General features: G+C 46.2%; 8 pseudogenes; all 8 read right to left on the bottom strand.

Moving 5' to 3' along the window:
- Positions 1-306: 306 nt before the first annotated feature.
- LOC143932058 (5S ribosomal RNA) lies at positions 307-426 on the bottom strand (annotated as a pseudogene).
- A 95-nt stretch (positions 427-521) lies between these two features.
- LOC143931411 (5S ribosomal RNA) lies at positions 522-640 on the bottom strand (annotated as a pseudogene).
- Positions 641-4,440: 3,800 nt separating this feature from the next.
- LOC143931333 (5S ribosomal RNA) lies at positions 4,441-4,559 on the bottom strand (annotated as a pseudogene).
- Positions 4,560-4,719: 160 nt separating this feature from the next.
- LOC143932047 (5S ribosomal RNA) lies at positions 4,720-4,838 on the bottom strand (annotated as a pseudogene).
- A 1,292-nt stretch (positions 4,839-6,130) lies between these two features.
- LOC143931101 (5S ribosomal RNA) lies at positions 6,131-6,249 on the bottom strand (annotated as a pseudogene).
- Positions 6,250-6,570: 321 nt separating this feature from the next.
- On the bottom strand, positions 6,571-6,689 carry LOC143931020 (5S ribosomal RNA; annotated as a pseudogene).
- Positions 6,690-6,790: 101 nt separating this feature from the next.
- LOC143931707 (5S ribosomal RNA) lies at positions 6,791-6,909 on the bottom strand (annotated as a pseudogene).
- A 3,278-nt stretch (positions 6,910-10,187) lies between these two features.
- LOC143932391 (5S ribosomal RNA) lies at positions 10,188-10,306 on the bottom strand (annotated as a pseudogene).
- Positions 10,307-23,652: the final 13,346 nt, after the last annotated feature.

Below are 23,652 nucleotides of genomic sequence, written 5' to 3'. Positions count from 1 at the left end.
AGCTGCTTTTTGCTCTGTATTTCTCTGTTGCATTATGTACTCGGGGACCGTCTTCCCCTATTTGGAGAAAAAATTATATTTGAAAAAAAAAAGAAGCCTACGACACCTGGTATTCCCAGGCGGTCTCCCATCCAGGCATTAACCAGGCCCTGCTTAGCCTCCAAGATCAGACGAGATGGAACAGATTCAGGGTGATGTGGCCGTAGCCAATATCTTCAGGCACTCTCAACTCTCTTGACAAACACCAAGATGGTCACCTTGGAAACAAGCGGAAAAAAATAGGTCAACGGCAACAACATAAAAAGAAGCCTACGGCATCTGGAAATCCCAGGCGGTCTCCCATCCAGGTACTAAACTGGTCCCAACCCTGCTTAGCCTCTGAGATCAGATGAGATTGGAGTCTTTCAGGGTGGTGTGGCCGTAGGAGATTTCTTCAGGCACTCTCAACCTTGACTAAAGCCAATATGGTCACCTTAGGAAACAAACAAAAAAATCAAGTCAACGCCAACAACATGAGAAGAAGTCTACAGCACCTAGTATTCCCAGGTGGTCTCCCATCCAGGTATTAACAAGGCCCGACCCTGTTTAGTCTCTGAGATCAGACGAGATCTGGTGCTTTCAGGGTTATGTGGCCATAGGCGAGCTCTTCAGGCACTCTCAACCCTCTTGACAAACACCAAGATGGTCACCTTGGTAAACAAACAAAAAAAAAAAACAAGTCAACGCCAACAACATAAAAAGAAGCCTTCAGCACCTAGTATTGACAGGTGCTCTCCAGGTGGTCTCCAATCCAGGTACTAGCAAGGCCCGACCCTGTTTAGCCTCTGAGATCAGAGGAGATCGGGCGCTTTCAGGCTTATGTGCCCATAGGCAATCTCTTTGGGCACTCTCAACCCTCTTGACAAATGCCAAGATAGTCACCTTGGGAAACAAGCGGAAAAAAAACAGGTCAATGTCAACAACATAAAAAGAAGACTACGGCACCTGGTATTCCAAAGCCATCTCCCATCCAGGGACTAACTAGGCCCAACCCTTCTTAGCCTCAGAGATGAGAAGAGATAGGGCTCTTTCAGGGTGATGCTGCTGTAAGCGAACACTTTGGGCACTCTCAACCCTCTTGACAAATGCCAAGATGGTCACCTTGGGAAACAAGCAAAAAAAAAAAAACGAATCAACGCCAACAACATAAAAAGAAGCCTACAATAACTGGTATTCCCAGGTGGCCTCCCATCCAGGTACTAACCAGGCCTGACTCTTCTTAGCCTCCAAGATCAGACGAGATTGGGTGCTTTCAGAGTGCTCGGACTCTTTCCCCATCACTAATGGGACGAGGCAAGGGTGCCCTCTGTCTCCCCTAATTTTTATTCTGACACTGGAACCACTTATGTGTCACGTTCGGAATGACCCGAATATTACTGGCATATCCAAACCCTCGGCACACCACAAAATTGCGGCGTACGCTGACGATCTAATTTTTTTCGTCTCCAATCCACACATTTCGCTTCCCAATATACTCGCGGCTCTCCGGCGATACGGCAGCCTATCAAACTATAAAATCATTTGCACCGTCGGCTGTATTGAATATATCGGTCCCGGATGGTGAGGCCAAGAGGCTACGCTCCGCTTTTCCATTCTACTGAGCTGAAAAATCTATATGGTGCCTGGGCGTTGACATCGCAGCGGATTTGGCGCAATTGTACCCGCTTATTTTTGTCCCTCTCCTGAATAGACTGAAATCTGATTTGGGAAACTGGCATGCTTTAACACTGACCTGGTTCGGGCGCTGTAATGCATTCAAAATGACGGCCCTCCCGCGGATCTTATACTTGTTCCAGACATTACCGATCCGGTTACACCCAATTTTTTTCAGACAACTGCAGGTGCTGCTCCGGGACTTTATTTGGGCGCGCAAGCCGCCCAGAGCCCGTTTGCAATTGCTTGCCAGACCAAAGGACAAGGGGGGTCTGGGTCTCCCAGATCTGAGACAATACTACAGAGCGACTCTGCTAGCGAGAGTCGTTGATTGGCATTGTAATGGCCCACACAAGCAGTGGGTGGAGATGGAGATTGAGGATGGATCCATTCCCCTATTGACCTCCCCGTGGCTCCTGTCCTCCCTACCAAAAGACCTCAGAGATCACCCCGTAGTGGGAGCTACGTTGGCTGTTGTGCGGAGGTTGTTCCGCTGCACACACATTGCTCCCCTGCCGTCACCAATGACTCCGGTTATAGGTAATCCAGACTTCCCACCGGGATTTACCAACAAGAAACTGCGACAGTTGACAGTGGTGGGGAAACAGCGTCTGGGAGACGTGTGGCCCTCGGGAGGGCTACCGACCACGCAAACTGTCGCCGAGCTTTCTGACCCTCCGCTTGACTTGTTTAGTACTTATCAACTTCGTCACTTTCTTCTGGCCATACAAAGGGCCCCCTACACTCCTAGAGACCTGACGCCCTATGAATCCATCTGTCACAAAAAGGAACCTGTGCGACACATCCTCTCCCTCCTGTACAACCTATTAAGTAGTCAGGAGGAGGAGTCAACCCCACCATTTATCCACAAATGGGAGAGGGACTTTGGCATCACATTTACCCCACAACAGATAGGGAAGATCCTGACATTAGTACATAAAGCTTCCATCGCAAACCAATATCAAGAATCAGGATACAAGATAGTCTCACGCTGGTATAGAGTCCCATACCTTCTGAATAAAATGAATAGATCGATTCTGGATGTTTGTTGGAGGTGCAATTCAGATACGGTGACCATGGGACACATTTTCTGGGCATGCCCGGCCTTGAGGAACTTTTGGGTGGAGGTGACCGGGACGATAAAAACTCTCAGAAATTTAGATATCACAGACAACCCAGCAGCGTGCCTTCTACACTTGACCGAACAGCCTGTTCGAAAATACAAAAAAACCCTCACGATGCAACTCCTGAACGCCGCCCGGGCCTGCTTTCCCACACTGTGGAGGCAGCCTCAGCCCCCATCCAAGGTGCTGTGGTATTCCAAAGTCAATCATATTCTCCGGGTGGAAGAATTGACCGCCACCCTTCACAACACTGAAGAGGAATTTAGTGTTACATGGAGGCCCTGGAGGTATTTTACTGGTACTTGAGACTACATTCGGGAGGTGAGCAGCGCCCCTGTCCCAGAAAATGACCGAACATCTAACGTTTACCTACGTAGGCCATGTCTACCCTGGGTGGCATCCCCCCCCCCCTCCCTTTTTGTCTTTATTTTTCTTTTTTTCCCCGCCGCCACCTGGATACGACTGGCTCATATTTTACTCTGGTTCACATAGGTCATGATAAGCTGGCTCGCTGTGGTCCCAGTTGTTCTCCATGATTACATTTGTCCGAACGGAGCTGCATTAGTTATACTGTACTACATGTCTGAGGTGGGGTTTCTCTCTTTTCTCCCCTCTGAGAACCCAGAGTTATTTGGCTGCCTATTTTTTGTTACCATGTAATTGTGACCCTGGGTCATGCTGTATGGTTGACTGTTATATTCATGTTGTTCTACTTATACTTAATAAAAGAATAAAATAAAAATAAGTCAATGCCAACAACTTAAAAAAAAAGCCTATGGCATCGAGAAATCCCAGGCGGTCTCCCATCCAGGTACTAACCAGGTCCCAACCCTGCTTAGCCTCTGAGATCAAATGAGATTTGGCTCTTTCAGGGTGATGCAGCCATAGTAGATTTTTTCAGGCACGCTCAACCCTCTTGACAAACGCCAAGATGGTCACCTTGGGAAACAAACAAAAAAAACAAGTCAACGCCAACAACATAAAAAGAAGCCTACCGCACCTAGTATTTCCAGGCGGTCTCCCATCCAGGTATTAACAAGGCGCGACCCTTTCTACCCTCTGAGATCAGCGGAGATTGGGCGCTTTCAGGGTGATTTGCCCATAGGCAATCTCTTTGGGCACTCTCATCCCTCTTGAAAAATGCTAAGATAATAACCCTGGGAAACAAGCGAAAAAAAACAGGTCAACGCCAACAACATAAAAAGAAGAATACGGCACCTGGTATTCCAAGGCCTAACTAGGCCCAACCCTTCTTAGCCTCTGAGATCAGAAGAGATAGGGTGCTTTCAGGGTGATGCGGCTGTAAGCGATCTCTTTAGGCACTCTCAACCCTCTTGACAAATGCCAAGATGATCACTTTGGGAAACAAGCGAAAAAAACAGGTCAACACCAACAACATAAAAAGAAGCCTGCGACATCTGGAAAACCCAGGCGGTCTCCCATCCAGGTACAAACCAGGCCCAACCCTGCTTAGCCTCTGAGACCAAAAGAGATTGGGCGCTTTCAGGGTGTTGTGCCCGTAGGCAATTTCTTTGTGCACTGTCAACCCTCTTGACACATGCCAAGATGGTCACCTTGGGAAACAAGGGAAAAAAAACAGGTCAACCCCGACAACATAATGAGAAGCCTACGGCACCTGGTATTCCCAAGCTGTCTCCCATCCAGGTACTAACCAGGCCCATCGCTACTTAGCCTCCGAGATCAGATGAGATTGGGCTCTTTCAGGGTGATTTGGCTGTAGGCACTCTCTTTGGGCACTCTGAAGCCTCTTGACAAAGGCCAAGATGGTCACCTTGGGAAACAAGCTAAAAAATACAGGTCAAAGCCAACAACATAAAAAGAAGCCTACGGCATCCAGTATTCCCAGGCGATCTCCCAATCAAGACACTAACCAGACCAGATCCTTCTATGGCACCTGGTCTTCCCAGGCAGTCTCCCATCCAGGTACTAACCAGGCCTGACGCTGCTTAGCCTCTGAAATCAGACGAGATCGGGTGCTTTCAGGTTGATGTGGCCATAAGCGTTCTCTTCAAGACACGCCCAACCCTCTTGACAAACGCCAAACGCCTTGAGAAACAAGCAAAAAAAACAGGTCAAAGCCAACAACATAAAAAGAAGCCTATGGGCTTACAGCGGACCTTAAAAGATGGGACCCACTAGCTCTGTCATGGTTCGGACACTGTAATGTGTTGAAGATGAACGCGATGCCACGACTTCTGTATCTACTACAAGCCTTACCTATCAAAATACCCCAGACTTTCTTTCATGCGGTTCGCTCAATCTTTATCAAGTTCCTCTGGCGCGGAAAACATATGCGTATTGGTAGGGCAATGCTATTGCGACCGAAATTGCGGGGAGGTATTGGCTTCCTGGACCCTGCTCTATATTACACAGCGACGCACATGACACCGGTGGTTGACTGGTGCCGGTGTTCTGCCATATACTGTCCGGCCATGATATAGTGTCCACGCAGTACGGAGCAGACGAGGTTTCGGAAAATCTCTGAAGCTGAACGGCGCCTGCGCGGTGAGTGGAGGTGGTAGCTCCACCATCCAAGCGGACATAGGGTTGTGAATAACAGAGGGCACCTCGCAGGCGAGCTTCGCTCGCCACGCTTCGGGCTTGGCCTCGCTGCGCTCGGCTCTTTTATATTCTTACTCTATGTCCACTTGGATAGTGGGGATAGAACCTGGATTCAGTGTGCAGGCGCCGTTCATGCTCGGCAATTTTCGGAATCGGTGTTGCTGTGTACTGCGCATGCGCAGTACACAGCAGACACTATCCGATGGGGGACCATATGTGATAAGACACCGGCATGGGTTACTGAAGCTATGGGTCAAGCTAGAGCAGGAGATGGCGCGGGTTCCACTGGCTGGTCTGCCTTGGGCAGGGAGGCCATTGGAGCCCTGTGTGACTACTCACCCGTTAATTGGCCCCTCGCTCGCCGAGATGGATAGTTTTTTTCACCTTTCCCACCTGACTAACTTCCCTTCTTGCTTTTCGGAAGAATACCTCCGCGAGACATAGTAAGCTCATGGTGATCGTTGGAGATCGCTGTTCCAATCGTTGGACAGCTGATGAGCTGGTGAGCCGAGGGCATCTCTTGCTCCCTGGGAGGGGACCCCATCCTATCCACTATACCCACGACACCCCCTTACCCCTTCTTTTCCTTTTCTGCCATTTCCTTCCCCAATCTTCTCTTTCCCCGTCTCCCTCCTTTCAGTTCTACTATTTCCCTTCTGACAAACGCCAAGATGGTCATCTTGGGAAACAAGTGAAAAAAAAAACAGGTCAAGGCCAACAACATAAAAAGAAGCCTACAGCACCTAGTATTCCCAGGTGGTCTCCAATCCAGGTACTAGCAAGGCCCAACCCTGTTTAGCTTCTGAGATCAGAGGAGATCGGGTGCTTTCAGGGTTATGTGCCCATAGGCAATCTCTTTGGGCATTCTCAACCCTCTTGACAAATGCCAAGATTGTCACCTTGAGATACAAGCGAAAAAACACAGGTCAATGTCAGCAACATAAAAAGAAGAATACGGCACCTGGTATTCCAACGCCATCTCCCATACAGATACTAACTAGGCCCAACCCTTCTTAGCCTCAGAGAAGAGAAGAGATAAGGCTCTTTCAGGGTGATGCTGCTGTAAGCGATCTCTTTGGGCACTCTCAACCCTCTTGACAAATGCCAAGATGGTCACCTTGGGAAACAAGCAAAAAAAAAAAAACGAATCAACGCCAACAACATAAAAAGAAGCCTACAATAACTGGTATTCCCAGGTGGTCTCCCATGCAGGTACTAACCAGGCCCGACTCTTCTTAGCCTCCAAGATCAGACGAGATTTGGTGCTTTCAGAGTGATGTGGCCATAGGCAATCTCTTCAGGCACTCTCAACCCTCTTGACAAACACCAAGATGGTCACTTTGGGAAACAAGCGAAAAAAAAAACAGGTCAACGCCAACAACATAAAAAGAAGTCTACGACACCTGGTATTCCCAGGCGGTCTCCCATCCAGGTACTAACAAGGCCCGACTCTCCTTAGCCTCCAACATCAAACGAGATTGGGTGCTTTCAGGGTGATGTGCCCGTAGGCAATCTCTTCAGGCACTTTCAACCCTCTTGACAAACGGCAAGATGGTCACCTTGGGAAACAAGCAAAAAAAATAAAAATAAGTCGGAAGCTAGAGACAATACGGCCCGAGTCCTCAATTTAATCCATGCGGCGCATGTACAGGGAAGGCCCTTGCTTATGTTGTCAACGGACGCGGAGAAGGCCTTTGACAGGGTGGCCTGGCACTTTATGCAGGCCACCCTGGAACATATAGGTCTTGGCCCCAACATGATGAGCTGGGTAATGTCGCTTTACTCCATGCTGTCGGCAGCGGTACGGGTAAACGAGTGGTGCTCGGACTCTTTCCCCATCACTAATGGGACGAGGCAGAGGTGCCCTCTGTCTCCCCTAATTTTTATTCTGACACTGGAACCACTTATGTGTCACGCTGATGATCTAATTTTTTCCGTCTCCAATCCACACATTCCCAATATACTTGCGTCTCTACAGTGATACGGCAGCCTATCAAACTATAAAATCAATTGCGCCAAGTCGGCTGTATTGAATATATCGGTCCCGGATGGTGAGGCCAAGAGGCTCCGCTCCGCTTTTCCATTCTACTGGGCTGAAAAATCTATACGTTACCTGGGCGTTGACATCGCAGTGGATTTAGTGCAATTGTACCCGCTTAATTTTGTCCCTCTCCTGGATAGACTGAAATCTGATTTGGGAAACTGGCATGCTTTAACACTGACCTGGTTCGGGCGCTGTAATGCATTCAAAATGACGGCCCTCCCGCAGATCTTATACATGTTCCAGACATTACCGATCCGGTTACCCCCAATTTTTTTCAGACAACTGCAGGTGCTGCTCCGGGACTTTATTTGGGCGCGCAAACCGCCCAGAGCCCGTTTGCAATTGCTTGCCAGACCAAAGGACAAGGGGGGTCTGGGTCTCCCAGATCTCAGACAATACTACAGAGTGACTCTGCTAGCGAGAGTCGTTGATTGGCATTGTAATGGCCCACACAAGCAGTGGGTGGAGATAGAGATTGAGGATGGATCCATTCCCCTATTGACCTCCCCGTGGCTCCTGTCCTCCCTACCAAAAGACCTCAGAGGTCACCCCGTAGTGGGAGCTACGTTGGCTGTTGTGTGGAGGTTGTTCCGCTGCACACACATTGCTCCCCTGCCATCACCAATGACTCCGGTTATAGGTAATCCAGACTTCCCACCGGGATTTACCAACAAGAAACTGCGACAGTTGACAGTGGTGGGGAAACAGCGTCTGGGAGAGGTGTGGCCCTCGGGAGGGCTCCGACCACGCAAACTGTCGCCGAGCTTTCTGACCCTCCGCTTGACTTGTTTAGTGCTTATCAACTTCGTCACTTTCTTCTGGCCATACAAAGGGCCCCCTACACTCCTAGAGACCTGACACCCTATCAATCCATCTGTCACAAAAGGGAACCGGTGCGACACACCCTCTCCCTCCTGTACAACCTATTGAGTAGTCAGGAGGAGGAGTCGACCCCCACCATTTATCCACAAATGGGAGAGGGACCTAGGCATCACATTTACCCCACAACAGATAGGGAAGATCCTGATCTTAGTACATAAAGCTTCCATCGCAAACCAATATCAAGAATCGGGATACAAGATAGTCTCACGCTGGTATAGAGTCCCATACCTTCTGAATAAAATGGATAGATCGATCCCGGATGTTTGTTGGAGGTGAAATTCAGATACGGGGTCCATGGGACACCTTTTCTGGGCATGCCCGGCCTTGAGGAACTTTTGGGTTCCCAGCAGCGTGCCTACTACACTTGACCGAACAGCCTGTTCGAAAATACAAAAAAACCCTCACGATGCAACTCCTGAATGCCGCCCGGGCCTGCATTCCCGCACTGTGGAGGCAGCCTCAGCCCCCATCCAAGGTGCTGTGGTATTCCAAAGTCAATCATATTCTCCGGATGGAAGAATTGACCGCCACCCTTCACAACACTGAAGAGGCATTTAGTGTTACATGGAGGCCCTGGAGGTATTTAACTGGTACTCGAGACTACATTCGGGAGGTGAGCAGTGCCTCTGTCCCAGAAAACGACTGAACATCTAACGTTTACCTACGTAGGCCATGTCTGCCCTGGGTGGCATTCCCCCCCCCCATCCCTTTTTGTCTTTATTTTTCTTTTTTTTCCCCGCCGCCATCCCCCCACCTCCTCTCTCTCCGTCTTTGCACTCTCTTCTTCCCCCGTCCTCCCTTTTGACTATGTCTTGTCTCCTTACTAGCCTTCGGGACCCAGAAGAAGCCCAGGGTTCTGGACATGACCGGCTCATATTGTACTCTGGTTCACGTAGGTCATGATAAGCTGGCTCGCTGTGGTCCCAGTTGTTTTCCATGATTACATTTGTCCGAACGGAGCTGCACTAGTTATACTGTACTACATGTCGGAGGTGGGGTTTCTCTCTTTTCTGCATGAAACTGTAGGACTCCCCTCTGAGAACCCAGAGTTATTTGGCTGCCTATTTTTTGTTACCATGTAATTGTGACCCTGGGTCATGCTGTATGGTTGACTGTTATATTTATGTTGTTCTACTTAATAAAAGAATAAAACAAAAAAAAAAAAATAAGTCAATGCCAACAAGTAAAAAAAAAAGCCTATGGCATCGAGAAATCCCAGGCGGTCTCCCATCCAGGTACTAACCAGGTCCCAACCCTGCTTACCCTCTGAGATCAAATGCACGCTCAACCCTCTTGACAAACGCCAAGATGGTCACCTTGGGAAACAAACAAAAAAAACAAGTCAACGCCAACAACATAAAAAGAAGCCTGCGGCATTTGGAAAACCCAGGCGGTCTCCCATCCAGGTACAAACCAGGCCCAGCCCTGCTTAGCCTCTGAGACCAAACGAGATTGGGCGCTTTCAGGGTGTTGTGCCCGTAGGCAATTTCTTTGTGCACTCTCAACCCTCTTGACAAATGCCAAGATGGTCACCTTGGGAAACAAGGGAAAAAAAACAGGTCAAAGCCAACAACATAAAAAGAATCCTACGGCATCCGGTATTCCCAGGCAATCTCCCAATCAAGACACTAACCAGGCCAGATCCTTCTATGTCACCTGGTCTTCCCAGGCAGTCTCCCATCCAGGTACTAACCAGGCCTGACGCTGCTAAGCCTCTGAAATCAGACGAGATCGGGTGCTTTCAGGGTGATGTGGCTGTAAGCGCTCTCTTCAAGACACGCCCAACCCTCTTGACAAACGCCAAGATGGTCGCCTTGAGAAACAAGCGAAAAAAACAGTTCAAAGCCAACAACATAAAAAGAAGCCTATGGCACCTGGTATTCCCAGGCGGTCTCCCATCCAGGTACTAACCAGGCCCGACACTGTTTAGCCTCTGAGATCAGATGAGATTGGGCGCTTTCAGGGTGATGGGGCCATAGGTGATCTCTTTGGGCACTCTCAACCCTCTTGTTAAACGCCAAGATTGTAACCTTGGGAAACAAGCGAAAATAAACAGGTAAACGCCAACAACATAAAAAGAAGCCTACGGCACCTGGTATTCACAGATGGTCTCCCATACAGGTATTAACCAGGCCGTACACTGCTAGGCCTCCGAGATCAGATGAGATTGTGCGTTTCAGGGTGATGTGGCCATAGGTGTTCTATTTAGACACTCTCAACCCTATTGACAAATACCAAGATGGTTATCTTGGGAAACAAGTGAAAAAAAATAGGACAACGCCAACAACATAGACCATGGCGGTCTCCCATTTGACCCAGACCCTGCTTAGCCTCTGAGATCGGGCGCTTTCAGGGTGATGTGACCTCAGGCGAACGCTTTGGGACATACTCAAAACTCTTGACTGATGCTAAAATGGTCACCTTGGGAAACAAGCGAAAGAAAAACAGGTCAAAGCCAACAATATAAAAAGATTCCTACGGCACCTTTAATTAGGTACTATCCAGGCCGGACCCTGCTTAGCCTCTGAGATCAGATGAAATTGGGCGCTTTCAGGGGGATGTGGCCATAGGAGAACTTTTTGGGCTCTCTCAGCCCTCTTGACAAATGCCAAGATGATCACCTTGGGAAACAAGCGGAAAAAGAAAACGAATCAACGCCAACAACATAAAAAGAAGCCTACAATAACTGGTATTCCCAGGTGGTCTCCCACAAGGTACTAAACAGGCCTGACTCTTCTTAGCCTCCAAGATCAGACGAGATTTGGTGCTTTCAGAGTGCTCGGACTCTTTCCCCATCACTAATGGGACGAGGCAGGGGTGCCCTCTGTCTCCCCTAATTTTTATTTTGACACTGGAACCACTTATGTGTCACATTCGGAATGACCCGAATATTACTGGCATATCCAAACCCTCGGCACACCACAAAATTGCGGCGTACGCTGACGATCTAAATTTTTTCGTCTCCAATCCACACATTTCGCTTCCCAATATACTCGCGGCTCTCTGGCGATACGGCAGCCTATCAAACTATAAAATCAATTGCACCGTCGGCTGTATTGAATATATCGGTCCCGGATGGTGAGGCCAAGAGGCTACTCTCCGCTTTTCCATTCTACTGAGCTGAAAAATCTATACGTTACCTGGGCGTTGACATCGCAGCGGATTTGGCGCAATTGTACCCGCTTAATTTTGTCCCTCTCCTGAATAGACTGAAATCTGATTTGAGAAACTGGCATGCTTTAACACTGACCTGGTTCGGGCGCTGTAATGCATTCAAAATGACGGCCCTCCCGCGGATCTTATACTTGTTCCAGACATTACCGATCCGGTTACCCCCAATTTTTTTCAGACAACTGCAGGTGCTGCTCCGGGACTTTATTTGGGCGCACAAACCGCCCAGAGCCCGTTTGCAATTGCTTGCCAGACCAAAGGACAAGGGGGGTCTGGGTCTCCCAGATCTCAGACAATACTACAGAGCGACTCTGCTAGCGAGAGACGTTGATTGGCATTGTAATGACCCACACAAATAGTGGGTGGAGATGGAGATTGAAGATGGATCCATTCCCCTATTGACCTCCCCGTGGCTCCTGTCCTCCCCACCAAAAGACCTCAGAGATCACCCCGTAGTGTGAGCCAAGTTGGCTGTTGTGCGGAGGTTGTTCCGCTGCACACACATTGCTCCCCTGCCGTCACCCATGACTCCGGTTATAGGTAATCCAGACTTCCCACCGGGATTTACCAACAAGAAACTGCGACAGTTGACAGTGGTGGGGAAACAGCGTCTGGGAGAGGTGTGGCCCTCGGGAGGGCTCCGACCACGCAAACTGTCGCGAGCTTTCTGACCCTCCGCTTGACTTGTTTAGTGCTTATCAACTTCATCACTTTCTTCTGGCCATACAAAGGGCCCCCTACACTCCTAGAGACCTGACGCCCTATGAATCCATCTGTCACAAAAGGGAACCTGTGCGACACACCCTCTCCCTCCTCTACAACCTATTAAGTAGTCAGGAGGAGGAGTCGACCCCCACCATTTATCCACAAATGGGAGAGGGACTTTGGCATCACATTTACCCCACAACAGATAGGGAAGATCCTGACATTAGTACATAAAGCTTCCATCGCAAACCAATATCAAGAATCAGGATACAAGATAGTCTCACGCTGGTATAGAGTCCCATACCTTCTAAATAAAATGAATAGATCGATCCCGGATGTTTGTTGGAGGTGCAATTCAGATACGGGGACCATGGGACACATTTTCTGGGCATGCCCGGCCTTGAGGACATTTTTGGTGGAGGTGACCGGGACGATAAAAACTCTCAGAAATGTAGATATCGCAGACAACCCAGCAGCGTGCCTACTACACTTGACCAAACCGCCTGTTCGAAAATACAAAAAAACCATCACGATGCAACTCCTGAACGCCGCCCGGGCCTGCATTCCCACACTGTGGAGGAAGCCTCAGCCCCCATCCAAGGTGCTGTGGTATTCCAAAGTCAATCATATTCTCCGGATGGAAGAATTGACCGCCACCCTTCACAACACTGAAGAGGCATTTAGTGTTACATGGAGGCCTTGGAGGTATTTAACTGGTACTCGAGACTACATTCAGGAGGTGAGCAGTGCCTCTGTCCCAGAAAACGACTGAACATCTAACGTTTACCTACGTAGGCCATGTCTGCCTTGGGTGGCATTCCCCCCCCCCCCTCCCTTTTTGTCTTTATTTTTCTTTTTTTCCTCGCCGCCATCCCCCCCCTCCTCTCTCTCCGTCTTTGCACTCTCTTCTTCCCCCGTCCTCCCTTTTCACTATGCCATGTCTCCTTACTAGCCTTTGGGACCCAGAAGAACCCCAGGGTTCTGGACACGACCGGCTCATATTTTACTCTGGATCACATAGGTCATGATAAGCTGGCTCGCTGTGGTCCCAGTTGTTCTCCATGATTACATTTGTCTGAACGGAGCTGCATTAGTTATACTGTACTACATGTCGGAGGTGGGGTTTCTCTCTTTTCTGCATGAAACTCTAGGACTCCCCTCTGAGAACCCAGAGTTATTTGGCTGCCTATTTTTTGTTACCATGTAATTGTAAACCTGGGTCATGCTGTATGGTTGACTGTTATATTTATGTTGTTCTACTTATACTTAATAAAAGAATAAAACAAAAAAATAAAATAAGTCAATGCCAACAACTTAAAAAAAGCCTATGCCATCTAGAAATCCCAGGCGGTCTCCCATCCAGGTACTAACCAGGTCCCAACCATGCTTAGCCTCTGAAATCAAATGAGATTTGGCTCTTTCAGGGTGATGCAGCCATAGTAGATTTTTTCAGGCATGCTCAACCCTCTTGACAAACACCAAGATGGTCACCTTGGGAAACAAACAAAAAAAACAAGTCAACGCCAACAACATAAAAAGAAGCCTATGGAACCTGGTATTTCCAGGCTTTCTCCCATCCAGGTACTAACCGACACTGTTTAGCCTCTGAGATCAGATCACGCTTTCAGGGTGATGGGGCCGTAGGTGATCTCTTTGGGCACTCTCAACCCTCTTGTTAAACGCCAAGATGGTCACCTTGGGAAACAAGCGAAAATAAACAGGTAAACGCCAACAACATAAAAAGAAGCCTACGGCACCTGGTATTCACAGATGGTCTCCCATAAAGGTATTAACCAGGCCGTACACTGCTAGGCCTCCGAGATCAGATGAGATTGTGCGCTTTCAGGGTGATGTGGCCATAGGTGTTCTATTTAGACACTCTCAACCCTCTTGACAAATACCAAGATGGTTATCTTGGGAAACAAGTGAAAATAAACAGGTCAACGCCAACAACATAGACCATGGCGGTCTCCCATCTGAACCAGACCCTGCTTAGCCTCTGAGATCGGGCGCTTTCAGGGTGATGTGACCTCAGGCGAACGCTTTGGGACATACTCAAAACTCTTGACTGATGCTAAAATGGTCACCTTGGGAAACAAGCGAAAGAAAAACAGGTCAAAGCCAACAATATAAAAAGATCCGTAGGAATCTTTAATCACCTTTAATTAGGTACTATCCAGGCCGGACCCTGCTTAGCCTCTGAGATCAGATGAGATCGGGCGCTTTCAGGGGGATGTGGCCGTAGGAGATTTCTTTGGGCTCTCTCAGCCCTCTTGACAAATGCCAAGATGATCACCTTGGCAAACAAGCGGAAAAAAAAAACCATGTCAACGCCAACAACATAAAAAGAATCCTATGGCACCTGGTATTCCCAGTTGGTCTCCCATCCAGTTACTAATCAGGCCCGACAATGCTTAGCCTATGAGATCAGACAAGATCAGGCACTTTCAAGATAATGGGGCCATAGGCGATCTCTTCGGGCACTCTCAACCATCTTGACAAACGCCAACATGGTCATCTTGGGAAACAAGCGACAAAAACCAAGTCATTGCCAACATTGGAGGCTAAGCAGGGTTGGGCAATCAGTTTCCTTGCCTGAAATAGGCATCTCAGAACTGCCATCTGGCTGCTTCCCGGGTTTCCAACTCCTTCAACTAATCCCAGGAGACAATACTTCGCCTCCATCCTGGTGGAGGTTCCAAACACCCAATCAATGGTTCCTGTCACCTCTGTCCAGTAGCGGATCAACTTCGGGCATCTCCAAAACATGTGCATCATGTCTCCCCCCATGTTCCCGCAACCAGGGGCAACTTGCGTCCGGCCGTTCGGCCAAACTGAAAAAGTTTACGAGGAGCATAATAGGTTCTATATAACAAGAACAGATGTAACATCCTCTGTGAGGAGAGCCACAATTCACCACAGGCAGGATTTCTGTGGCCAATTATAGCTCAGGGGGGTTTAGTACACACCCCACACTATATAAGGCCGCCAGCGCGGTGGCCTTGTACAGTGTGTTGCGGTGGTCAGGGAAAGAGGACGATAGGCAGGGACAGTGTCTTTACTGCTTGGGAACCTAGCACTGTTACTGTGGGTGTTATGTGCCTCCTGCACAGTACACACCTGAAGCTACCCTATATTACTGGTGTTCAATTTCTGCAATACATGCATCTGCAGTGCAGAAGTTAGAGTGGGTGTTGTGTGCCTCCTGCACAGTATACACCTTATTGCTGGTGTTCTGTTTCTGTAACACAGGAACCTAGCACTGTTACAGTGCTAGGGTGTACAGAGAAGCTGGTATATATAGAAGACTACACCATACAGAAGAAAGGCTAGTGAATACAGAATACAGACTCGTGTATGTAGATAGGCTTGAGTATACAGAGATGCTAGAGTAAACAGTGAGGCTGGGGTACACAGAGAGGCTAGTTTAAAGAGAGGCTAGTATATACAAAGATGTTAGTGTATATAGAGAGGTTAGTGTATAGAGAGAGTCGAGTGTATACAGAAAGGACAGTGCATATAGAGAAGCTAGTGTATACAGAAGACAGGCTTGGGTATACATCAAAGCTGAAATTCTATACAGAAGACTGGGTAGTGTATACAGAGAGTCTAGTGGGTACAGAAGACAGGCTGTGTTATACAGAGGGTTTAATGTATGACAGAGATGCAGGGGTGTACAGAGAAGCTAGTATATATAGAAGACTACAGCATGCAGAAGAAAGGCTAGTGAATACAGAATAAAGGCTGGCTTCTACGGAGAGGCTAGTGTATGCAGAACACTATCTAGGGTATATAGAGAGGCTAGCTTATACAGAGAGGCTAGTGCATATAGTGAAGCTATTGTATATAGAAGCCTGGTTAGTGTATACAGAGAAGCTAGTGTGTACAGAAGAAAGGCTAGACAGGCTATAAAGAGAGACAAGTTTTTACAGAAGACAGTTTGGGTTATACAGAGATGCTAGTTTATACAGAGAGACTAATGTATACAGAAGACAGGCTAGGGCATACAGAAGACAGAAGACGGGCTAGTGTATTCAGAACATAGGCTAGTGTATATCGAAGACAGGCTATTGTATGCAGAAGACCGGCTAGTGTAAACATGCTGGTGTATATAGAGAGGCTAGTGAATTTAGAGGGTAGGCTAAGTGATAACAGAAGACAATCTGGGCTATACAGAGACATTTCATCATTTCATCTAGCTCACATCTCTAATGGAGTTTGTCTCATTGCCATGTTATGCCTTTTCATTCTTATGCTAAATATAGATCACTACAAGATTTTAATCATCCACATGAAGCATTCAATAAAACTATCATACATCAAAATAAACCATGTACTCTTTTTGCTCTATTTTGCATATTTGTAATTCTCCACATCAACTGTCACATTGAGTATGTGACAGTCCTGACACACCATCCTGAATTATTTTTATTTATTTCTTATTAGAAATAGAGAGTACTATCTCAAAATCCGCTTAAATCTATTCACTTCGATGAGTTCTACCGCTAATTGTACGGTAATGCAAAATGTTCACAAAACCATCCATTTGCTACCAGACATGCTGCACATACTAAGAGTAATGTAACTATCGCTCTCTAACGATGTAAACAGTTTTATTGCTTTTCTGACATTAACCGAGTATCTCTGACATTAACTGAGTATCTCTCTGCACTATGATCTTAATAATAATAATAATAATAATAATAATAATAATAATAATAGGATCGTGTAATCAAAGATCAACTAGTCTAATATAAGCTTTCTCATTGGTAACGGCATATCCTTTAAATTTAGACTAACGCAACTATTTCTCGGCCATTTTCAAGCTAAGCTTTCAATCTCTTACCTTTGAACAGCGATACTTCCTCCCTACAATATTAAGCCTAATGTCCTATTGGTCGTCTATATTAAACAACTCTCTGAAAAGCCTATATGTAGAGAATAAAACTAGTCTTACATCTTAATAAAACAGTTTTATTGCTCAACCAGTATCAGCTGTCATGACAAATAAACGTTTCCACTGTACTATCTCTAAATCATTGTAAACCTAACCATAGTTATAATGTCTACAGCTAATTTTACGTTAAAGCAAAATTCACACAAAACCATCTTTTTAAAACCTTTACACATTAAGAGTAATGCAACCATCGCTCGCTACCTCTATGCAATAGGATTCTCTTTCCAGTGGAAACGGAAAACAGTCAGTGTAAGCCGTCTTCGTGCGTAACAAAATTAATGGAACGATTTACACGTTGGAATTTGCAAGCTACGTCAATTTACTCTTAAATAATGTACCTTTGCAACTATCCCTTGACTTTGCAACTATCCCTTGATCCCTTTTGTGTATTCACTATATCTCGACCTATATATACTGCCTCAATATTTTCCTAATTTGTTTTGCTATACTTATTATTATTATTTTATAGAGATTACTATCTGTAAATCATTGTAATAAGTTATAATGTCTACAGCTAATTTTACGTTAAAGCAAAAGTCACACAAAACCATCTTTTTAAAACCTTTTACACACTGCACATTAAGAGTAAACCAACCATCTCTCGCTACCTCTATGCAATAGGATTCTCTTTCTGACTCTATTTTGTGTATTACTTCTTCTCTACATTAACTGTCACACTGATAACCATTTGTAACATATAACACTTGCAACACATTTTTTAACAGCAGCAAAATGTGAGAAAAGCATTGGGCCGGTTTACTTGATTGAGAAGTGGTTGCAGTAGCAAAGCATAGCAATACAGTTTGATTACATTAATAACACATAATGCAACTATTTTACATTCACCTCATGCATACATCCTAATGTAAGCTGTCTATCACTATTAATTTTCATGGTTACTGATACATTATGCCGATAACCAGTGGAAACGGAAAACAGTCAGTGTAAGCCGTCTTCGTGCGTAACAAAATTAATGGAACGATTTACACGTTGGAATTTTCAAGCTAAGTCAATTTACTCTTAAATACCCTTTAGCTGCTTAGCTCACACTTTGCTGTATGTAGCCGCGTTTACATGTAATGCAATTTGTCTCTTTGCCATGTCATACTTTGCCATTTATTATACTTTCTCATCCGATAGAAACCTAGTCGTTGTTGATATTTCATGATTACAGCAATCATCTCATCTAATTGCTATTCCGACATTCTGCCTTGGTATTACTTTGCAACGCTCTATTGAACAATGTAAAGGTAAGCTAGATATTTTGTGTATTTCCACTTAAACTCGACCTGTATATACTGTCTCAATATGATCCTTTCTAATTTTGCTAAATTCGATTATGGAGCTTGCTATGTCTAAATCCAGGTTACCTACTCACCTTTATTACGTATACTGCTAATTTTAGGATAATACAAAACCATCTTATTGCTTTTTTACACGCTGCACATGTTAAGAGTAATACAATGCTACCGATGTGAACAGTTTAATTGCTCTTCTCACATTTAGCTGGTATCTCTCTGCTATAGGAAACTGAATTTGTACCACAACGGTCACTCAACTAATATAAGTCCACTCAGTGCTACCGGGATAACTTTTACATTTAGAGTAATGAAATGATTTCTCAGTCATTTTGAAGCTACTGCAAACAACGCTTCCGATCTATTTTCAACTGCAATACTTAATCTCTGCAATATTAAGTAATATTTAGCTGCTTAGCTCACACTTTGCTGTACGTAGCCGTGTTAACTGTATTAATGGTAACCTGTAAGTAACCAATGGGGATTGACATTTCATCTCTAATTCACATTCACATTTCCAAAGCAAAGTCTCTTTGCCATGTCATAGTTTGCTCTGCTATAGGAAACTGAATTTGTACTACAACGATCACTCATCTAATATCAGTCCACTCAGTGCTACCGGGATAACTTTTACATTTAGAGTAATGAAATGATTTCTCAGTCATTTTGGAGCTACTGCAACTAACGCTTCCGATCTCATTTCGACTGCAATACTTAATCTCTGCTATTGCAGACTATTTAGCTGAATATTTAGCTGCTTTGCTGTACGTAGCCGTGGGGATTGTCATTTCATCTCTAATTCATATTCACATTTCTAATGCAGTTTGTCTTTTTGCCATGTCATCCTCTGCCAGTTATTATCCTTTCTCATCCTTATGCTATATTTGGTGTATATTCACTACATGATTAAAGACACGTAATGTACCTGATTGATAAAAACCTACACACGTCGTTGCTGTTATTTCGTGTATTTCCACTTAAACCCGACCTGTATATAATGTCTTAATATTCATTTTAGAGTGATTTTGCTATATTTATTATTACAATAAACAGATTACTATCTCTAAATCCTGGTAAACCAGCTCACACTTAACCATCTTCTTTCTACCTTACACGCAGCACATATTAACATTTAGCCGGTATCTCTCTGCAATAGTAAACGAAATGTGTAGATCACTCATCTAATATCGTCTTTTCAGTGCTACCGGAACAACTTTTAGAGTAATGCAACGATTTTTCCGTTTTAGGAAGCTACTGCAACTAACGCTTTGGATCTCTTTCCTGATAAATTACGCTCTGCAATATTAAGCCATGTAAATTGTCCTATTGGTCTGCTCACAATGCTATGTATAATAATACAAATCTTTCAAAAGCAATATCGTCTCACTGCAATACTTACACTCTGCATAGTAAATAGGAATAATGCGAATAATGCTAATAATAAAGTCGTCTAAAACTCGGCTATAAGTAGAGAATAAAACTATCTTACATCAAAATAAACCATGTACTGCCAAACCAATAACGGCCAATTACTTAACGTCTATCAGTCAATGACTTAACAAAATAAACTTAGCACTCTTTTGCTCTATTTTGTATATTTGTAGTTCTCCACATTAACTGTCACATTGATATCACCACTGACAACACACCACTTTTTAACAGCACCAAAATATGAAAAAAGCACTTTACATGTTTCAGAAGTAGTTGTATTAGCAAAAAATAAAGTCCTGTCTTCTTTACACGCTAGCTTTTCTGTATACATTAATCTCTCGGTGTACACCAGCCACTCTATATAGACTAGCCTCTCTGTCTTCTGTATACACGTGCCCGTAATCTATATACACTAGCCTGCCTTCTTTTTACAATAGTCTCGGTGTCCCAGCCTCTCTGCATACACTAGCCTCACTGAATTCCCCAGACTGTCTTCTGTATACACAAGCCTATCTGTAAAAAAAAAAATAGCCGGTCTTTTGCATACACTCTCTGTGTAACACAGTCTCTCTCTGGATTCCCTAGCCTCCATCTCTGCATACCCAGGACCTTCCTCTGTATAATCTAGCCTATCTGTATACACTAGCCTGTCTTTTGTACAAATTAGCCTCTCTGTAGCCGGTCTTCTGTATACACGAGCCTCACTGTCTACTCTTGGTTGTGTTTTGTATACACTAGCATCTCTTTATACATTAGCTCTCTGTATACCCAAGCCTCTCTGTATAAACTAGTCCACCGGTATACACTAGCAAGTCTGCATACACTAGCCTCTCTTTGTAACCCAACTTCTCTCTCTGTATACCTTAGCCTCCATCTCTGCATACCCAGGACGTTCTTCTCTATAATCTAGCCTATGTGTATACACTAGCCGGTCTTCTGTAGACATTAGCCTCCCTGTATAAACTAGCTGGTCTACTGTATACACTAGTCCGTCTGTATACACTAGCAAGCTTGCATACACTAACCTCTCTGTGTAACCCAGCCTCCATCTCTGCATACCCAGGACGTTCTTCTCTATAATCTAGCCTATTTGTATACACTAGCCTGTCTTTTGTACACATTAGCCTCTCTGTATAAACTAGCCGGTCCTCTGTATACACTTGTCCGTCTGTATACACTAGCAAGTCTGTGTAACCAAGCCTCTCTCTCTGCATACCCTAGCCTCCATCTCTTGCATAAACCAGGACCTTCTTCTGTATAATCTAGCCTATCTGTATACACTAGCCTGTCTTTTGTACACATTAGCCTCTCTGTGTAAACTAGCCGGTCTACTGTATACACTAGTCCATCTGTATACACTAGCAAGTCTGCATACTCCTGCCTCTCTGTGTAACCCAGCCTCTCTCTCTCTGTATACCCTAGCCTCCATCTCTGCATACCCAGGACGTTCTTCTGTATAATCTAGCCTATCTGTATAAACTAGCCTGTCTTTTGTACACATGAGCCTCTCTGTATAAACTAGCCGGTCCTCTGTATACACTAGTCCGTCTGTATACACTAGCAAGTCTGTGTAACCAAGCCTCTCTCTCTGCATACCCTAGCCTCCATCTCTTGCATAACCAGGACCTTCTTCTGTATAATCTAGCCTATCTGTATACACTAGCCTGTCTTTTGTACACATTAGCCTCTCTGTATAAACTAGCCGGTCTACTGTATAGCCTAGTCCATCTGTATACACTAGCAAGTCTGCATACTCCTACCTCTCTGTGTAACCCAGCACGGTCTCTCTCTCTGTACACCCTAGCCTCCATCTCTGCATACCCAGGACGGTCTTCTGTATAATCTAGCCTATCTATATACCCTAGCCTGTGTTGTGTACACTTTAGCCTCTCTGTATAAACTAGCCGGTCTTCTGCATACACGAGTCTCTCTGTATACCCTTTGATGTCTTTTGTATACACTAGCTGTTCTTTATACATTAGCTCTGTGCATACCCAAGCCTCTCTGTATACACTAGTCCGTCTGTATACACTAGCAAGTCTGCATACACCAGCCTCTCTGTGTAACCCAGCCTCTCTCTCTGCATACCCAAGATGTTCTTCTCTATAATCTAGCCTATTTGTATACACTAGCCTGTCTTTTGCACACATTAGCCTCCCTATATAAACTAGCTGGTCTTCTGTATACACTAGTCCGTCTGTATACACTAGCAAGTATGCATACTCTAGCCTCTCTCTCTGAATACCCTAGCCTCCATCTCTGCATACCCAGGACGTTCTTTTGTATAATCTAGCCTATCTGTATACACTAGTGTATACAGACAGACTAGTGTATACAGAGGACCGGCTAATGTGTACAAAAGACAGGCTAATGTATACAGATCGGCTAGATTATACAGAAGAACGTCCTGGGTATGCAGAGCGCTCAGCTTCAAGGGATGGCCAACGTGAGTAATATGAGGGACACTCCTCACCCCTGCCCCCACCTACCAGATCTGACTTTCATCCCCTTGCCCTCTCTGCCCGGTCATCTGGTGGCAGTTTTATGCACTCCCTGGCCCCCACCCATTCATAATCCTTACCGACCTTTCCTTCGGCTGCTCACAGGAACACACTGGATGACTTGTCTAATTAACCAACTTGTACAAGACACCGCTATCCTCCTGTCTGACACCAGTCCCCCTTGGAGGCTTTACCCCTCACTGTTTGGGTGGTCCCTGCCTCTCCCTGGATGCTCCACATATACCACAACGACATTGTCAGAGGGGCACCACTTGACAGGACACGGGGCTGTCATGCCGGTGGCATCTCCCATTGGAGGAAGGGATGATGGCCCCAACCCCTTGCCAGCAAGTTCTTTCATGTACAGTCCAGGGCGGCTCATCTTCCCTTCTGGAGTCTTGAGATGGGGGAGTTGCACTTTGGGGGGTCTGAGTGATACCTAGTGCGCTGTACTGGAAGGGCCTGACATTCCCGCATATGTGTCCCCTCCCCCTGGTTGCGCCCCTCGTCCCCCCCTCTGGCTCCCACCTACTCTTTGCCGACATTGCCTTCTGCAGCTTTCGGGGACCCTGGATGACTTATTTATTGAGCCTATTGGTACGAGACACTGCTTCCCTCCAGGGTGACTCTTGACCCCCCTGGAGGATTTACCCCTTACTGTTTGGGCAGTCCCAGCCTCCCTCTGGATGCTCTACACAGCCCCCGATGGCGATGCAGGAGAGACACTAATTGGCGGGCCCCAGGACTGCTGCTCGGGTGAAGTCTCCCGTTGGATGGCCCCAGCCCCTTGCCTGCCGGATTTTCTATGCACCGACCAGGGCTGCTCCTCTTTCATCTTGATGTGGTGACCATGGAGGGGAGGAGTTGAAATTTATGGGGTCCGGGTGTTTGCTGGTGGGAGTGCGCTAAAGGACTTGACATTTCCGCATTTTTGTCCCCTCTCCCCGGTTTCCCCCCTCCCTCCCCCCCCCCTTCCCACCCTTCCCTTCCCTTCTTTCCCTCCCCTCCTTTCCCTCCCCTCCTTTCCCTCCCCTCCTTTCCCTCCCCCTTTCCCCCCTTCCACTCCCCCTTTCCCCCCTTCCCTGCCCCTTTTCCCCCCGGGGCGTGGACGGGGGAGAGGGGGTAAGGAGAGGACAATCTGCCAAAGGGAGAAATGCATTTGTTCGGGGACTGCATGTACTTTAGGGGTATGGGACGGGGGGTGGTGGATCCCATTCTGTGATGCCTTTTCTGTTGTGACGGGCTCCCTCGTGCATGCCTACGT

Source organism: Lithobates pipiens, unplaced genomic scaffold, assembly GCF_037356315.1.
Source record: "Lithobates pipiens isolate NorthernLeopardFrog02 unplaced genomic scaffold, aLitPip1_a1.2 Scaffold_25, whole genome shotgun sequence".
In the NCBI taxonomy this organism is placed as follows: domain Eukaryota; kingdom Metazoa; phylum Chordata; class Amphibia; order Anura; family Ranidae; genus Lithobates; species Lithobates pipiens.
The sequence above is the reverse complement of the archived record's forward strand: the minus strand, read 5'-3'. Positions and strand labels throughout refer to the sequence as shown.